The sequence below is a fragment of the Lepidochelys olivacea genome (assembly GCF_965140295.1).
Source record: "Lepidochelys olivacea isolate rLepOli2 genome assembly, chromosome: 1".
NCBI classification, from domain to species: domain Eukaryota; kingdom Metazoa; phylum Chordata; order Testudines; family Cheloniidae; genus Lepidochelys; species Lepidochelys olivacea.
The window spans coordinates 85113366-85131749 of record NC_140411.1 but is presented as its reverse complement, the minus strand read 5'-3'; the positions used below and the strand labels follow the sequence as shown (position 1 = coordinate 85131749).

At 42.5% G+C, this 18384-nt stretch overlaps 1 protein-coding gene across 6 annotated transcripts in view; it reads right to left on the bottom strand.

Moving 5' to 3' along the window:
* LOC311514966 (uncharacterized protein) overlaps positions 1-18384 on the bottom strand; it is a 414125-nt gene that overhangs the window by 290591 nt on the left and 105150 nt on the right. The window lies entirely within an intron of this gene.

Genomic DNA, 18384 nt, shown 5'->3' with positions numbered 1-18384 from the left:
TTGCAAAGGGCATGACCAGGTCCAAATCCTGTTTTATTGAGAAATGTTCAGATCTGCCAGGTATCACTCACAAAAATAGGATACGGATCATGATCAAAGCTTCAGGGATTTTCAGACGTGGGGTTTGGATGTGAGCCTCCCTCTAGTATTAGTCCCTGTATTTTTATACCTACCCAATAAAAAGTGGGAGGGCACATGTGTGTGAACAGATGTGTTTTAACCTGTTCCAGTTGCACTGTAAGCTCTTTGAGGCAGGGAGCATCTTTTTAATATGTCTGTTTGTAGCGCCTATCATAATGAGGTCCTGATCCATGGGTGGAGCTTCTAAATGCTAATACCTTAATACAAAACAGTGACTCTCTCATTTAAAGTATGAAAACCTTTGGCTACCATAATACCTAAAAATGCAATATAACAACACCTAAAAATCAATGTGTGCTTGTCTCTATTATTCTCTAGAATATTTGAAAGAGATATGATGCTTAACTGATGCACAGTGTCTAGGTAATTAAAAGAACATTTGAGAGAAAGGAAAATTCTTTTAAAAAAACCCACACACACCAAATTCCAATTCTCACTGAAATAAATGTTGAATGGACTCTGCATCTGGGAACAGACAGGAAATGCATGTTTCTAGCAGTCACAACTATGAAAATAACTTGCAAATTTGTGACATCATGATTACTGCTCCCACTAATTATTTCCACACTTAGGAAAATATCAGAATTTATAGGAGCCTTTCAAGATATGGAAAATATCCCACAAGTGAGACAACTATAATTCATGAGAGGTAGAACCCAGAATGAATTATTAAGGTCATTCCTTCAAGAATGAATGTAAACATTTTCCACATCTCGCTATACTATGTATGCTGTGTATATACTAAATGCCTGTATTCATGGGGTCTGCCTATACGTAATAGTTATCCTATCTATTTTAGGAATTTCTATGGCACATGTCACTATGGTATCTAAGCACCAATACTGTTTATGTAATTTTAAATAAATAAAAGAAATCCAGTTACTACTCATTCTCTTTATTTGAAATGCAATATGAAGGTGTTAGATTCTAGTAGAAAACATAAAATGAATATCAGGAATTGATACAAAAGTTAGATGATAGCTAATTCTCAATGTTTAGATGATTAAAAAGGGAATTACAGAATGTATGACATCAAGAGCACACATCAACCTTACTTTTGCCTGAAGACCCAGTGTAATGGGGATTCCATGCAAGAGTAAGGGTTGTCCTTGGCTTATCTGTTTGCAACATAGGGACGTTAGAGCTTTCCAGGGCTAGGAATGACTCTTTCTTTGATTGGTACAGTGCTGAACACATTGTTGGTGCTTAGCAAGCAATAAAATTATATTTTATTCAATACAAACAAAGACCAGGAGATCCAATCTCAAAATAGTGCAGATTTCTAAAAAAAATTATATTGCTTTGGTGTATTCTCACTGAAAGGCTTAAAAACGTGTATCTTAGGGATGTTGGTCAGCTGGCACAAAGGAAGCGGGAGTCTATTCCAATCTGAGGGGCAGCACGGAAGATGGTGCTTATTTATCTTGGAGATACCCAGACAGTAGGGAAATGCCTAGATAGACAGCACAAGCATGGGCACCAATTCCATGGGTGCTCTGGGGCTTAAGCACCCACAGAAAAGAATATGGGGTGCTCAGCACTCCTCAGCCACAGATGTTGGGAGGGCTGGGGCTGGCCGCCGACCAGCTGTTTGGCAGCTGGTGGTAAGGACTGGAGGGTAGAGATGAGCCAGCAGTGGAATGAAGGAGGCAGGGTCTTGGGAAAGGGAGCAGAAAGAGGCAAAGTGAGGAGCCTTGCAGGAAGGGGTAGTGTGGGAGCAGGGCCTTGGGTGGAGGAGGGATGGAGCACCTACCGGGAAAAAGAAAAGTCAGCGCCTTTGGGCACAAAGACAAGAGATAGAATGATCCGAAAGGAATAGTTAGGCGGGAAGCTTGAGAAAGGCCAAAGGAGTGAGGAAGAAATGAAAATTCACAGTATTTGACAACTAACTCCAGCCGTGCAGCGGGGCTTAGGCAGACTGCCTACCTGCCCTGGCTCCACGCAGCTCCCGGAAGCGGCCAGCATGTCCAGCTCCTAGGCTCAGGGGCGGCCAGGCAGCTGTGCACACTGCCCCTGCCTGTAGTTGCTGCCTCCCACAGCTCCCATTGGCTGCAGTTCCCGGCCAATGGGAGCTGCAGAGCTGGCACTCGTGGTGGGGGCAGCATGCAGAGACCCCCTGGCTGACCCTGCACTTAGGAGCCAGACATGATGGCCACTTCTGGGAACCCACCCAAGGGAAATGCCGCCCAGCCAAAGCCTGCCCACCCCACCTCCCGTATGCCAACCCCTGCCCCAGCCCTGAGTCCCCTCCCGCACCCAAAACTCCCTCCCAGAGCCTGTACCCCAAACCCCCTCCTGCACCCCAAACCCCTGCCCCAGGCTCAGCCCAGAGCCCCCTCCACACTCTGAATACCTCAGCTCCGCCCCCCCCATACTCCAACCCCCTGCCCTAACCCGGTGTAAGTGAATGAGGGTGGGGGAGACGGAGCAATGGAGAAAGGTGAATGGAGTGGGGGGCAGGGCCTTGGAGAAGGGATGGGGCAGGGGTGGGGCCTCGTGGAATGGGCAGGGCAGGGACGGGGCAAGGGTGTTTGGGTTTGTGTGGTTAGACAGTCAGCAACCCTATCCTGCATGCTGGACTGTGTACACATGAGGGGAAAAGTTCCTTATGGCTTTTCCATTCATGTTCCCTATGGTGCAGGTGTGCAGATGACTTCTTTGTCACGTTACCCTGTGCCAGCCCAGTGCTGTCTTGCTCCCTGAAAATCATTCCATATAGATCCTAAGTCAGTCAAATTACTTCCCCATATTACTGGTGCCTTATGAGGGGATGCGGGGAGTTGGTAAAATTTTATACAGAAAAAAGATTGAAAAATATCTTCAAACAGTTCCCTGTCAATACACAACATGATCTACCTTTTATGACCCATTAACTCTTGGACTAGTGTAATATGCCAATCTATTAGTCAAATGAATGCGGTACACATACACAAATGCATCCAGAGCAAACACAGGGTTAAAATTAAGAAAACCTGGGAGCAAAGCTGAAAGAAAGGTCTATTTTGAAGGGGGTAGTGGTGTTGAGGAGAGGAAACCCAGACTGGATTTTAGTTCACATTTTTTTCTATAAAATCCAAAACCTTCAGACTTGTAAAAATCATGTCCCTGTGGTAACAGCAGCTTTGTGGATTTTCCAGACAATAGGGCATCAGAAAGAGTCACCTGATCCACCTTTAAGACCTGGTGAGAACTGTGGAATATAATGGGCTGAAAAACACCTGAAACTGCTGGCATCAGGAACACTTCCTGTCTAATTCTCTTGGACAACAGACACAAAGCCTGCCCTGTAATTACATCCTACCCTGATCTACATTTGCAGTCATGTAATTAATACTTCCTCTGTAAAGCAATGGAATAATTTAGAGAGCAGATATTTCAGTCTTAGTCTGGGAAAAGTCAGAGAGAGCCCTGCATGTACATTTTAGCTACAGGGAAGTGCTTTTCTGGTTCCATTTGCTCACAGTAACTGTAATTAGATGCTTAGAGCTCTCTTTGTGCTAGGAGAAGAAAATGATACTTCCTTCCTGTTTAAAAGCCACGAGTGGGGGGAGGGGGAGAGATGAGGGGAGCCTATACTTATTCAGTAAGGTTTGTGAAAGTGATAAATGTAGATGGCTAGGCAGGCAGAGCCAGCACAGTAAGTGATGTGAGGTGATGTGAGGTGCCATGCACAGGGGAACATTTAGCTTACTGTTGTGGAGGTAAAATACTCTACCTCTAGTAAATCTGTATTGACTTCTCTGCTCACATAATGAGCCCCATCCTGCATGGCATCAGTCTGCTAAAGTCAATGGGAGTTCTGCATGTGAAGGACTTTCAGGATCAAAGTCAGCATCAGCTCCCTGCCCATCCATGGATTGGCATTAATGCTTCTCTAAATCTTTGCCCACTGGGTTGGTCATAAGGAAACTTCTGTAACAGCAATCAGAAATCAAATTGAGTCATACATAATGGTGGAGTAATGTGGAAGTGCTCTATGACTGTCACATGCTCCACTTTCTCACATACCTTCAGTCAGTCAGTCTTCTTGATCTGTCCTAATTTTTTTAAACCCCTCTCCCCCCCCCCCCCCGCGCACACACACACACACACACACAATACCTCCTCATGTCTTCCCATTTTTAGCCCTCCATGTTGCAGGTGCAAGGTACCCACATGTGCACAGATATACAGTATGAAATATGTAAGCACCATAAAGTGCAAATAAACCAAATGAAAGGCTATTACTGCACTATTTTTATGAGTCCCTCCAGGTCTTATCTGCCTCTCACTAGTTCTTTTCCCCTATCCTCAAGTACCCATTATTCCTACCTCTTCATGGCTTTCTCCTATTGGTACTTCATCACTGTAGTGACCTTCCTTTTCTACTCTGGTGGCTCCACTTGATTCATTGTTCTCATTTATAGGTCCTACTCAAATTATGGGATCATTTTCTTCATTGAGTACCCTACAGTCCATGTATCATGGTGTAATATTTTAATGAAGCAGATCGATAAATGTTAAAATACAAAACCTGCCAACAATTTAACACTGTCGTCAGTCAGTGAAAATAGTCTCATCCCCTAGAAATGTAAGAGATTTGACAGGCTTCCACACAATCAAAATGGGTTTGCTTTCCACCTCTTTATTCCGTAGGTTAGGCCCATATTTTTAACGACATCAGAGAAAGTGAGAGAGAAAATCATACTAACTACTTCTTCAGCTGCACATTGCTAAACTTTTAGCACATTTTCGGGCTACATTTAATCATATCACTGATTCAGTGAGAAATAAGTCTGCATCTGTAACCTCTACACTGTTACCTAAACTTTATAGGAGAATATTGTTGAGATTATGGTATCAGCAAACCTGATCTCTACCAGAAATTGATAGCACAGGAGTTACAAAATACAAAACTAATAAATCTGAAGGCCTTTTTTCAAAAGGCAGGTACAAAAAACTGCATGTTATGTACATATCTCCTGCTTGCTACAAGCAAATACATAAAGGGAGGGGTTTTTTTAAATGTATCTGAATGTCAATTTTTAATATCCAGTTTAGCTGAAGAAAATATTTGCAAACTGAAATGATCACAGATCAAAAAGTAATACACATAGAAGATGTTCAGAAATGACAGTGCCTACTCAACATTTTAGCATTGGATGTCAATGCCGTAGTAGAGATAGTAGGACTGGAGTATCCCTTCAGAAAAGTGCACTCCTATGGCCTTATTGAAGATTATCTGCGATACCACTGTGCTATTGCTTTTGTCATGGTAGAATAAAATATAAACAACCTCAGGCATGAATGGGAAATCGGAAAGAGGAGTTAATTAAGTTGCTGTAGCTGTATTGCTCATACTGTCATGGTGCAGATAGGCCATTTGCTCCCAGAAAAGTGAATCCAGCTGTCAAGTTTCCTTCCCCACTCTGAACTCTAGGGTACAGATGAGAGGACCTGCATGAAAATCCCCCTAAGCTTATTTTTACCAGCTTAGGTTAAAACTTCCCCAAGGTACAAACTATTTTACCTTTTGTCCCTAGACTTTATTGCTGCCACCACCAAGCATCTAACAAAATATAACCGGGAAAGAGCCCACTTGGAAACGTCTTTACCCCAAAAATCCCCCCAAGCCCTACACCCCCTTTCCTGGAGCAGGCTTGATAAAAATCCTCACCAATTTGCATAGGTGAACACAGACCCAAGCCCTTGGATCTTAAGAACAAGGAAAAAGCAATCAGGTTCTTAAAAGAAGAATTTTAATTGAAGAAAAAGTAAAAGAATCACCTCTGTAAAATCAGGATGGTAAATACCTTAAAGGGTAATCAGATTCAAAACATAAAGAATCCCTCTAGGCAAAACCTTAAGTTACAAAAAGACACAAAAACAGGAATATACATTCCATTCAGCACAACTTATTTTATCATCCATTTAAAAAAACAGAATCTAACACATATCTAACTAGATTGCTTATTAGCCCTTTACAGGAGTTCTGACCTACATTCCTGCTCTGGTCCCAGCAAAAGCAACACACAGACCGAGAGAACCTTTGTTTCTCCCCCCGCCTCCAGCTTTGAAAGTATCTTGTCTCCTCATTGGTCATTTTGGTCAGGTGCCAGCGAGGTTATCCCAGCTTCTTAACCCTTTACAGGTGAAAGGGTTTTTCCTCTGGCCAGGAGGGATTTAAAGGTGTTTACCCTTCCCTTTATATTTATGACACCAACATTCAAGGGAGAGAAGACATAAGCCATGTACTAATACGTTAGCACATGTTACTAATGCCGTTTGTTACAACACAAGGAAAAACTCTGCCAAAAACGAGAACATTTTGAGCACATGTGAATGGAGTTATAGAAGGCTTAGGAGTACAGTACAATAACTTTCACTGTAACATTTGTTTCATGAGCATAGAATCATAGAGATGGAAGGGACCTTAAGAGGTCATCCCTGTACTGAGGCAGGACCCAGTAAACCTAGACCATCCCTGACAGATGTTAGTCCAACCTGTTCTTGAAAATCTCCAAGATGGGGATTCGGTAAACTACTTCAGAAGCTTATTCCACAGTTTAACTACTCTTATAGTCAGAAAGTTTTTCCTAATGTCCAACCTAAATTTCCCCTGTGGCAGAGTAAGTCCATTACTTCTTGTCCTACCTTCAGTGGCATGGAAAACAGTTGATAACAGTCCTCTTTATAACAACCCTTAATACATTTAAAGATCGTTATCAGGTCCCCACTCAGTTTTCTTTTCTCAAGACTAAACATGCCCAGTTTTTTTAACCTTTCCTCATAGGTCAGGTTTTCTAAACCTTTTGTCATTTTTATTGCTCTCCCCTGCACTCTCTCCTATTTCCCACATTTTTCTTAAAGTGCGGCACCTAGAATTGGACACAGTACATGTTCTGAGGTCCCATCAGTGCCAAGAAGGGCGGGACAATTACTTCTTGTGTCTTACATACGACATTCTTTTAATACACTCAACAATGACTGCAACTGCATCCCATTGTTGACTCAGACTCAATTTGTGATCCACTTTAACTCCCGGATCCTTTTCAGCAGTCCTACCATCTAGCCAGTCACCCCCCCATTTTGTAGCTGTGTATTTGATTTTTCCTTCCTAAGTACAGTACTTCACACTTGTCTTATTTGAATTTCATTTGTTTATTTCAGAACAATTCTCCAACTTCTCAAAGATGTTTTGAATTCTAATCCTGTCCTCCAAAATGCTTGCTACCCCACCCTGCTTGGTGTCATCTGCAAATTTTATAAGCATACTCTCCACTCCATTATCCATTCATGAAAGTACTGATTAGTACCAAACCCAAGACTGATGCCAGTGTGACTACAATAAATACATTCTCCCAGTTTTACAGAGAACCATAGCTACTCTTTGAGCAGTCTTTCAAGCAATTGCATGTCTACATTATAATCATTTCATCTAGATCAAATTTCCTTAGCTTGCTTAAGAGAATATCATGTGGCACTGGGTCATAAGTCTCACTAAACTCAAGGTATATCGCATCTACAGCTTCTCCCCATTCACTAAACCAGTAACCCTGCCAAAGAAAAAAATTAGATTGGTTTAGCATGATTTGTTCTTGACTAATCCTTGCTGGCTATTCCTTAAAATCCTATTATCCTATAGGTGCTTACAAACTGATTATTTAATCATTTGTTCCAGTATCTCTGCAGGTATCAAAGTGTTGTAGTAGCCAGGCAAAGTACTTTGTATAAAAATAATCTTTTAATCCAGATAGACACCCCTGTTCATACCTTTCACCCAGTGTACTTTGACACAAGCGATAACTACAAAACTTCAGAGAAATTTGACTAGTTTTGTGTTTCAAAGCTAGCAAGAAACTCATTGAGATCACCAATCTCAGCAAGTTAGGCCAAGGACCCATCCATTAAGCTCAGACTTACCCACTACATTTTCCTATGGAAAGAGAGATGCTTTTATGTCCACCTTCATACCACCTGTCAGTAAGAGATACTGGTCAACCCTCATTCTTTCATCGATGAATAGCGCCAACCTCCCAATCTACTATATATTGATAGGATTTTTGTAAAACGAACAGGATATGATAAAGGGTAGAGAATGGCATGGAATATTATTCATAATTAATTTTCAAGCACTCAGAAATGCAGCAGGTACCTCACAAAAACAAGGAAAAAGCATCCCTGCCTCAAAGAGATACAACATGGCAATACTTGAGCATTACAATTAGATATTTAAAAAAAGAGAGAGAGCAAGAGAACAATGAGAAAGGACAGAGTAACAATAACAGGATTGAATACTTACTCCATAAGGTATGTACAAATTCTGCTAATAACATTAATTTGGGTTGTTTGGTTTAACCTTTTCTTTCCAATCACTTCTCAATGGTGAGTGTTAAGAGGAATTTACATAAGAACATAAGAGCTGCCATACTGGGTCAGACCATAGTCCATATTACCATGTACCCTGTCTCTGACAGTGGTCCATACCAGAGCTTCAGTGGGAGTATACAAAGTAAGGAAATTATAGGGTGATCTACCCCTGTCTTCGACTCCCAGCTTCTGGTAATTTGCATGAAATAAGGACGATGGAATACACAACATGACACAAACTGAAGCATACTTCTAATTCTCAGTTGGGGAGCTAAAGTTATCTATATCTCTGAGCTGACGGACTATGCATTAACAATAAGGCTATGATTTAGTCACGGGTATTTTTAGTAAAAGTTATGGACAGATCACGGGCAATAAATAAAAAGTCACTGCCCATGACCTGTCCATGGCTTTTACTAAAATTACCCCTAATTAAATCTTAGGTGAGGGGAGGGAGGCGCTCCAGTGGACGCTGCTACTCTGGCAGGGGGCATGCTCCAGCCCTCACTGCTGCTCCTGGGACGGGGCCAGGGCCTGCTGCTGCTTCTGGGGGGTGGGGGCGGCCCATGGCTCTGCCACTCCTGCTGGGGTGGGGACAGCCAGGGGTGCCACTGCTGTTCCCGGACCGCTGCTCCAGAGCGGCGCCTGGGACCAGCTGCCTAGGGCTACCCAAGCAGCGGCCGGTGCGGCTGGCCCCCAGGCCACCCCAGCTGACCCTGGGGTCAGCCACACTAGCCGCTGCAGCTGCGGAACTCACGGAGGTCCCAGAAAGTCATGGAATCCGTGACTTCTGTGACCTCCATGAAAGACTCACAGCCTTAATTAACAACAATTAGTTCCATCTCCGTGTATGCCACTTGGGAACTAATAAGGCCATTTGAGTCTTCTGGGGATGGGACTATCTAGCAGTGTCCTCTCTGACATAGCCCCAAGTATTGCTGAATAGATTCTTTCCATTTTCTCTTTCGCTTAACACGGTCGATGTGCAGATAAAATCTGTGATCCCTTAAAAGAAGAGTTTGTCATTTCCCTGGATAGAAGTAGGATCTAGTGCTGATAACTGCTACAAACAAGTGACCTGTGTGGTCTACATTTCAGATTCAATACTCTTTATTCAGTGGCATCATCCCTCCAGAATCCGTTTTCCCATATCTGAAAAAGTAGCCTGGACCTAGGGACAACCCAAGCCATGTAGTGATACTGTTCGAAAGATAATCGACTTTTAAAGCAGCAGCGCTCTATCCTGCTTAACTGGCGCACCGGAAACATTTTTGTCAGATCATCTCCATTGCTCTTAGACTTAGCTCCATTCCACAAAACCTTAGTCCAGACAGATAGCTAGATCGCAAAGTGTCTTTAAAATGAATGGGTTAGTAATATTATTGAAGAGGGAGTGCTCAGAATTTGACTGCATTTTGTAATTCAAACAGTGTATTTGCACAGGTTCTGGAAAGTGTTCTTTAGAATCCTTAATGGTTCTGAAACTTTTTTGCAGTGCAGCTTGTGGACACCTGTCATCCAATTTGCAATCACACAAAATTCACGTGGCAACTACAGCAATCACTTACATGGAAAATTAATATTAGGAAAGTATTTAATATCCCTTAATGCGATTTAGCAGCTGAAAGCAAGAGGGAGAGTTAGCACAGTGTAACGAGCCAGTTCTCCGTGGACTGTAGTTTGAAAAACACTGGCTTAGAATAATATTTCATAGCCTGAATAAGGTGTTTGCACTGGTGCTCTGTGTGGTACAGGATGGAGCATTGTCTTGCATGAATGGTTTGATTAGCTCCTTCACAGTACTCTTTCATTACTAAACATCTCATTGAAATGACTGGGACTGCTGCACCATTGAATTCAGTTGGCATATTTAAAGTACTAGCAATGCATAGTAATATTGTTCAAAAACCAATTTGCGACCTGCTTATCCTATAGAATAGCAACAGGGACTGTAGGAACAAGGGGGACCGTAGGACTTGGGGAAGGTAATCTTTCTGGAGTCTCCCTCCAGGGGAACAAATGTTAAATCCCCAAATTTCATGGTTACCCCTAGTTCCACACAGACACATGTTAATCTGCTAGAAAACACAGGGATATCTCTGCAGATGGCTTCCTCCTCAGCCCCAGAGCCCAGTGCCCCACTGATCCATGGCCAGTATGGCTCAAAAAGACGGGTGCTGCCAGGGCTTCCACAAACCATTGCTACTCTAGGGATCCACCAAAACATGCATTCAGCCTTAAGCTGCATAAACTTGTTAGTAGATTTGCTCATTCTTACCAAGGATAAATGATACATCTCTCCCAGAGGCTCTAGACTTTCCATTCCCCCATCCATTCATGCCAAGTCCTAGGCTTGTGGAGAGTCTTCCAGGGGCATAAGGATAAGGGGGATGGGTTCCTCAGAGGCAGCTGGCCTCAATCCCACATAGGAAAAGGGAGATCAGCATAAAGTAGAATGCAGTTCCACTACCCCGGTATCTTTTTGTGAGAGAAAGAGTACACTGGCCTTCACAGAAACAAAGGGTTTATTTGTTAAAAAGAACCTTTGTTCAAGAATCTAATTTAAATCCACAACAAACAATTTCTGGGTTAAACAGATTCCATTAATTGCATTTTTGCAAGTTTATATTTTAACCTACACTTACGTATGATCCTCTCAGAAGCTTAAAGTAAACATTCCTCTCCTTAGTTATTCTCATCCTCCTCCATCCGGCAATTATTTTGTCTATTGTGTTATGAATGGTGCTGAAATGAACATGCCTTCCTGTTTCTGTTTCAGTCATTGCTTTGACTAGGCACCAGGCACACTAGGAGGAGAGATTGTTAACTTGTGCTCCCTCTGCTGGCTGCAGATTGCAAAACAGCAGGGCCAAATTTTAGCTAGGTAGAAGCACACTTGCATGTGTAAAAACACACAATTGCTAGCACACTGAAATTTGCATGCATCATTACAATGATTGAGTGCATAATTGTCACAACTGGGTTCAATGGCCTAGTCCAGGGAGGTACTGGATCAGAACTTTAGACCTGCACAGTAAACACCTATTAAATACTGTATTCATGAAAGTGTAGGCATGTACGCAAGTATATGACCATGTGCACCTCAGTCACCCTCCTCTATAAATTTGGCCCTGTACTACATGTCCTATATTAACAGAGGGTATTGCAGGGAGGTGTTGTGTTGTTTTTATTAGATCTAAATAACAAGGTTGAATTTAAAACAAAATATTTGAAATCTGTCTGCTCCCCTGAGGTGACTATGATAATTTTAACTCTGTACTTGCAAGTGGCATGCATTGGTGAATTTGGCAATCACATCTTTACTTCTCTCTTTCTAAGGTATGCTAAACTGGGAGTCTGTATAACTTGAGGGGTTTCAGAGCAGCAGCCATGTTAGTCTGTATCCGCAAAAAGAAAAGGAGTACTTGTGGCACCTTAGAGACTAACAAATTTATTTGAGCATAAGCTTTCGTGAGCTACAACTCACTTCATCGGATGCATTCAGTGGAAAATACAGTGGGGAGATTTATATACACAGAGAACATGAAACAATGCGTGTTACCATTCACACTGTAATGAGAGTGATCAGGTAAGGTGAGCTATTACTAGCAGGAGAGAAAAAAAACCCTTTTGTAGTGATAATCAAGGTGGGCCATTTCCAGCAGTTGACAAGAACGTCTGAGGAACAGTGGTGGGGGAGGTACGGGGAATAAACATGGGGAAATAGTTTTACTTTGTGTAATGACACATCCACTCCCAGTCTTTATTCAAGCCTAATGTAATGGTGTCCAGTTTGCAAATTAATTCCAATTCAGCAGTCTCTCGTTGGAGTCTGTTTTTGAAGTTTGTTTGTTGAAGAATTGCCACTTTTAGGTCTGTAATCGAGTGACCAGAGAGATTGAAGTGTTCTCCAACTGGTTTTTGAATGTTATAATTCTTGACATCTGATTTGTGTCCATTTATTCTTTTACGGAGAGCCTGTCCAGTTTGGTCAATGTACAGAGGGGCAGAGGGGCATTTGGCAGAGGGGCATTGCTGGCACATGATGGCATATATCACATTGGTAGCTGTGCAGGTGAATGAGCCTCTGATAGTGTGACTGATGTGATTAGGCCCTGTGATGGTGTCCCCTGAATAGATATGTGGACACAGTTGGCAACAGGCTTTGTTGCAAGGATAGGTTCCTGGGTTAGTGGTTCTGTTGTGTGGTGTGTGGTTGCTGGTGAGTATTTGCTTCAGGTTGGGGAGCTGTCTGTAGGCAAGGACTGGCCTGTCTCCCAAGATCTGTGAGAGTGATGGGTCATCCTTCAGGATAGGTTGTAGATCCTTGATGATGCGTTGGAGAGGTTTTAGGTGGGGGCTGAAGGTGATGGCTTGTGGCGTTCTGTTATTTTCTTTGTTGGGCCTGTCCTGGAGTAGGTGACTTCTCGGTACTCTTCTGGCTCTGTCAATCTGTTTCTTCACTTCAGCAGGTGGCTACTGTAGTTGTAAGAACGCTTGATAGAGATCTTGTAGGTGTTTGTCTCTGTCTGAGGGGTTGGAGCAAATGCAGTTGTATCGTAGAGCTTGGCTGTAGACAATAGATCGTGTGGTGTGGTCTGGATGAAAGCTGGAGGCATGTAGGTAAGCATAGTGGTCAGTAGGTTTCCGGTATAGGGTGGTGTTTATGTGACCATCGCTTATTAGCACAGTAGTGTTTAAGAAGTGGATCTCTTGTGTGGACTGGTCCAGGCTGAGATTGATGGTGGGATGGAAATTGTTGAAATCATGGTGGAATTCCTCAAGGGCTTCTTTTCCATGGGTCTAGATGATGAAGATGTCATCAATGTAGCGCAAGTACAGTAGGGGCATTAGGGGATGAGAGCTGAGGAAGCCTTGTTCTAAGTCAGCCATAAAAATGTTGGCATACTGTGGGACCATGCGGGTACCCATAGAAGTGCCGCTGACTTTAAGGTATATATTGTCCCCAAATGTGAAATAGTTATGGGTGAGGACAAAGTCACAAAGTTCAGCCACCAGGTTTGCTATGACATTATTGGGGATACTGTTCCTGACGGCTTGTAGTCCATCTTTGTGTGGAATGTTGGTGTAGAGGGCTTCTACATCCATAGTGGCTAGGATGGTGTTTTCAGGAAGATCACTGATGGATTGTAGTTTCCTCAGGAAGTCAGTGGTGTCTCGAAGATAGCTGGGAGTGCTGGTAGCGTAGGGCCTGAGGAGGGAGTCTACATAGCCAGACAATCCTGCTGTCAGGGTGCCAATGCCTGAGATGATGGGGTGTCCAGGATTTCACAGTTTATGGATCTTGGGTAGCAGATAGAATACCCCTGGTCGGGGTTCTAGGGGTGTGTCTGTGCGGATTTGTTCTTGTGATTTTTCAGGGAGTTTCTTGAGCATATGGTGTAGTTTCTTTTGGTAACCCTCAGTGGGTTCAGAGGGTAATGGCTTGTAGAAACTGGTGTTGGAGAGCTACCTAGCAGCTTCCTGTTCATATTCCGACCTATTCATGATGACGACAGCACCTCCTTTGTCAGCCTTTTTGATTATGATCTGAGAGTTGTTTCTGAGGCTGTGGATGGCATTGTGTTCTGCACAGCTGAGATTATGGGGAAAGTGATGCTGCTTTTCCACAATTTCAGCCCGTGCACATCGGCGGAAGCACTCTATGTAGAAGTCCAGTCTGTTGTTTCGACCTTCAGGAGGAGTCCACCCAGAACCCTTCTTTTTGTAGGGTTGGTAGGAAGGTCTCTGTGGGTTAGTATGTTGTTCAGAGGTGTGTTGGAAATATTCCTTGAGTCAGAGACGTCAAAAATAGGATTCTAGGTGCATTCTAACTATTATGGTATGTGAAATTACCCACATTTGTGACACTCATAATAGCTGCTGTACCTAAAGGTATGGAATGGTAGGGATGGAATGTGCCAGATGTCCCAATTTTCATTTTAATATAAATTCTCATATCCTGTTGTCAAGAACCATTGTTCCCAGGTCTGCACCTGCAACACCCTCCTGCACTTGCGGTGAGCAGTTTCCACCCAGGCTGAGAGTGTCTCAGATTCCTGCAGCTGCAGAACCTGTGATGCGGGAGAGAGGGCCAGAGAGCAAGGGGGAGAAATGGAACAGGTCAGGAAGGGGGGAAATTAGGTTGGTAGTGAGGCCAACTGATCTAGAGGGGAAATTGGGACAAAAAGTGAGGGAATGGAATAGGGTGGGGGAGGGGGAAGGGAATAAGGGGAGGAGTAGTTTGGAAAATAGGAATGTAAATGATTTAATTGAGGAGCTAGGATGAGGACAGAAAGGGGTATGTGGGAGTGACAGAGTGAGAAAGAAGGGAAGTAAGGGTGGGACATAGAGGAAAGGGAAAGAGAGAACAAGAGAAGAAAAAGTGAGGAAGGAGACATGAAACAGGAAGCAAAGGAGAAAATCAATCATGTGCAGAACAGCAGCTGTCCTGAGTTGTAGACTGCCAATAATTAATGCAAAGAGCCACTTTCCCCTTCTCTCCTCTCTCATTCTGTTCGCAGAGTTTTGCGCACAACATTACGTGGGAGTGGTCCAAGTGGGAAGAAGCCAGGGGATCAGATTAAAACTTGAGTATTAAACAGCCTTTCACATTTCAGCAATTGCCATGAACCCCCAGAGTTCTCTCCACAGCCAGTGCATGCAGATGCTATTGGAACAGCTACAGAATTCCATATTTTCTTTCCAGACTCTGCTACATGGGGGAAAAAAATGAAGAGGCAAAGAAAGGCCAGCCAAAATGTGGGGTAGGTGTGTGTGGCCCTTAGCCCCTTGTGTTTATGTTGCTAAGTACCGCTCTTCCCTCAGCTTTCCAGTGGATTCTCTATTATGTAATCACCCACATTTGAGATTTGTAAAAAGCATTTTTGCTTTTTTATCGTTAGGCTTATTGTTCCCCTCCTATGTGTGTGTGTGGGGGGGGAACAGGCAGGAGAGACAGTCCAGTGGACCCTCCACATGCTTTTCTTCATGGAGTTTCCTGTGCCTCCCCACTTGTAGAGGGAGAGGTTCCATACGTCACATCAGTGGGAAAAAGATGTGAACTAGAAACCCAGCAAAGCTTTAGGGGCTACAGGGAAACAGGCTCCATCCTTGTGGATCTGGGCATATCAATACAAAGAGCCAGCCCCTCCCTCTGGAGCAATATGCTGCCACTGGCCATCTCCTCCTCAGTTTCTAAACCTACTTCTCAATGAGGAGGCTAGCAGGTATGGGTGGACTGTTATTTCTCAGGAATTCAGATCACCATGTGACTATGCTGCAGGGAGCTCAGCCTGCCCTCCTGACCTATGAGCTGCAACTCTAGGGTATGCCTGCTAGGAAGCGGGGAGCATGAACTTTAGCTACTGCTCCTCCTTTTGTGCACCTCCAACAGGGCTTTCCCAGTCACTTTTGTCCAACTCTGCCTTCAGTGAAGTGGTGGGAGCACAACAACACTCTGTTAGGTTACAGATATAAATCTTGCGTATAACATCCAATAAACCAGAGCACCAGTAAAAGCCTTCTAACACTGCAAAAGCCATCAGTAGGGCTGTGTTAAGGTTCCTCCCCCACTCTGAACTCTAGGGTACAGATGTGGGGACCTGCATGAAAACCTCCTAAGCTTACTTTTACCAGCTTAGGTTAAAACTTCCCCAAGGTACAAATTAATTTTATCCTTTGTCCTTGGAATATCCACTGCCACCACCAAACTCTAACTGGGTTTACTGGGAAACATAGTTTGGACACGTCTTTCCCCCCAAAATCCTCCCAACCCTTGCACCCCACTTCCTGGGAAAGGTTTGGTAAAAATCCTCACCAATTTGCATAGGGGACCACAGACACAAACCCTTGGATCTGAGAACAATGAAAAAGCATTCAGTTTTCTTACAAGAAGACTTTTAATAGAAATAGAAGTAAATAGAAGTAAAGGAATCACCCCTGTAAAATCAGGATGGTAGATACCTTACAGGGTCATTAGATTCAAAACATAGAGAATCCCTCTAGGCAAAACCTTAAGTTACAAAAAAGACACACAGACAGAAATAGTCATTCTATTCAGCACAATTCTTTTCTCAGCCATTTGAAGAAATCATAATCTAACACATACCTAGCTAGATTACTTACTAAAAGTTCTAAGACTCCATTCCTGGTCTATCCCCGGCAAAAGCAGCATACCAACAGACACAGACCCTTTGTTTCTCTCCCTCCTCCCAGCTTTTGAAAGTATCTTGTCTCCTCATTGGTCATTTTGGAGGTGCCAGCGAGGTTACCTTTAGCTTCTTAACCCTTTACAGGTGAGAGGATTTTTCCTCTGGCCAGGAGGGATTTTAAAGGGGTTTACCCTTCCCTTTATATTTATGACAGGCCGTATGAAAATATCAAATAGTTTTCCACAGTATTTTGTGGGAAAGTTTTTCCTGGGTCATTCTGCCACCTGCGAGTGTCATTTTCTCCAAAAAATGATTAAGACTTTTAAGGCCAGAAGGGACCATTACGATCATCTGGTCTAATCTTCTGCATAACACAGGCCAAAAAACCTCAAAGTAATCTCTGTAACAAGTCCTTTACTGCTGTTTGAGCTATAAAATATCTTTTAGAAAGATATCCCAGTCTTGATTTTAAGACAGCAAGAAAATCTATCACATCCATTAGCAATTTTTCCCAATGGTTAAATTACCATCACTATTAAAAATGTACACGTAAAACATTCTTAAACAATTTCCAATTGTCATTCACATTTTTATGTCCAAATTTTTCACAATTTTGTTAATTGCTTTGAGCTTCAAGAAACTGACCTTTTTAAAGCACCATGTATCTACATTACTGGTCAGGAGGACTGTATTTTCTTTGTACATAACAAATGAAATCAGATCATGATTACTTGCACCTAGGCAACCATCAATTTTTAGTTCAGTGATCAATTCATATTTATCCATCAGAATGATATCTCATATAAAGATACCCTTAGCTGGTTGCAACACTTTTTGTGTAAGAATGTTATCATCAATATTGTTTAGGAACTCCAGTAATGTTTTACTAGTGACAGCATGAAATTTCCAGTATGTGTTGCCCAGACTGAAATCCCTCATGATGAGGCAATTATTCTTTTTACACATTATAGATAGATGTTTAAAGAACAATTCATTTTATTTCCTCATCTGATTTGGTAGTCTACGTAACACACCTCCTCAACTAGTACCCCCACCAGGTTGTGAGCTATCAGTCACTACTTTGATCTGTAAATGCTGCTGGATTTCAGAGTATGTATGTTTCAGTTTGAAAATTGATCTTAGTCCAAATGAAATATTATATTTCTAATTTTGAAAATGAGGTTTTTGCTTGAAAATAGGATCACTTTTGAGCTGGAAACTGAAAATTCATGTATGTGTGTGTGTGTAAGTAAAACCAGCTTTGCAAACTTGGAGATTTTCACATTTCATTTCAAATTTTCCACATACACCCTGCTCAGAAAGGTACATCCAACACAAAAGCAAAGTATAAATGTGACCAACAAAAGCAAACAAAGGAACAGATGCAGACTAGTTACTAGTGCTGGTCAAATTATTTGCTATGAATAAGTTTTCCAACAATTTTTTTTCTTTTCTCAAACTGTTTTTGTAAGAGTTTCCCACTATTCAAAATTATTTTGGGTCAAGTTTAGCAAGCACTTACTCATGTGAGAAGTCCCATTAAATATTCACCAACATAAGTCAGGATTACACAGCCACACATTATGTACAATTTGTTAATAAATTTCACTCTAGGTGTTGTTTGCCAATCATTCACTTTGCCTCTTCATGCTATGGACTGGGTGCCTAAGTAACATGATATTGCATTTGCTTCCTGATTAGATAAAAACTTTTAAAATGCAAGAATAGCAAATGATAAATT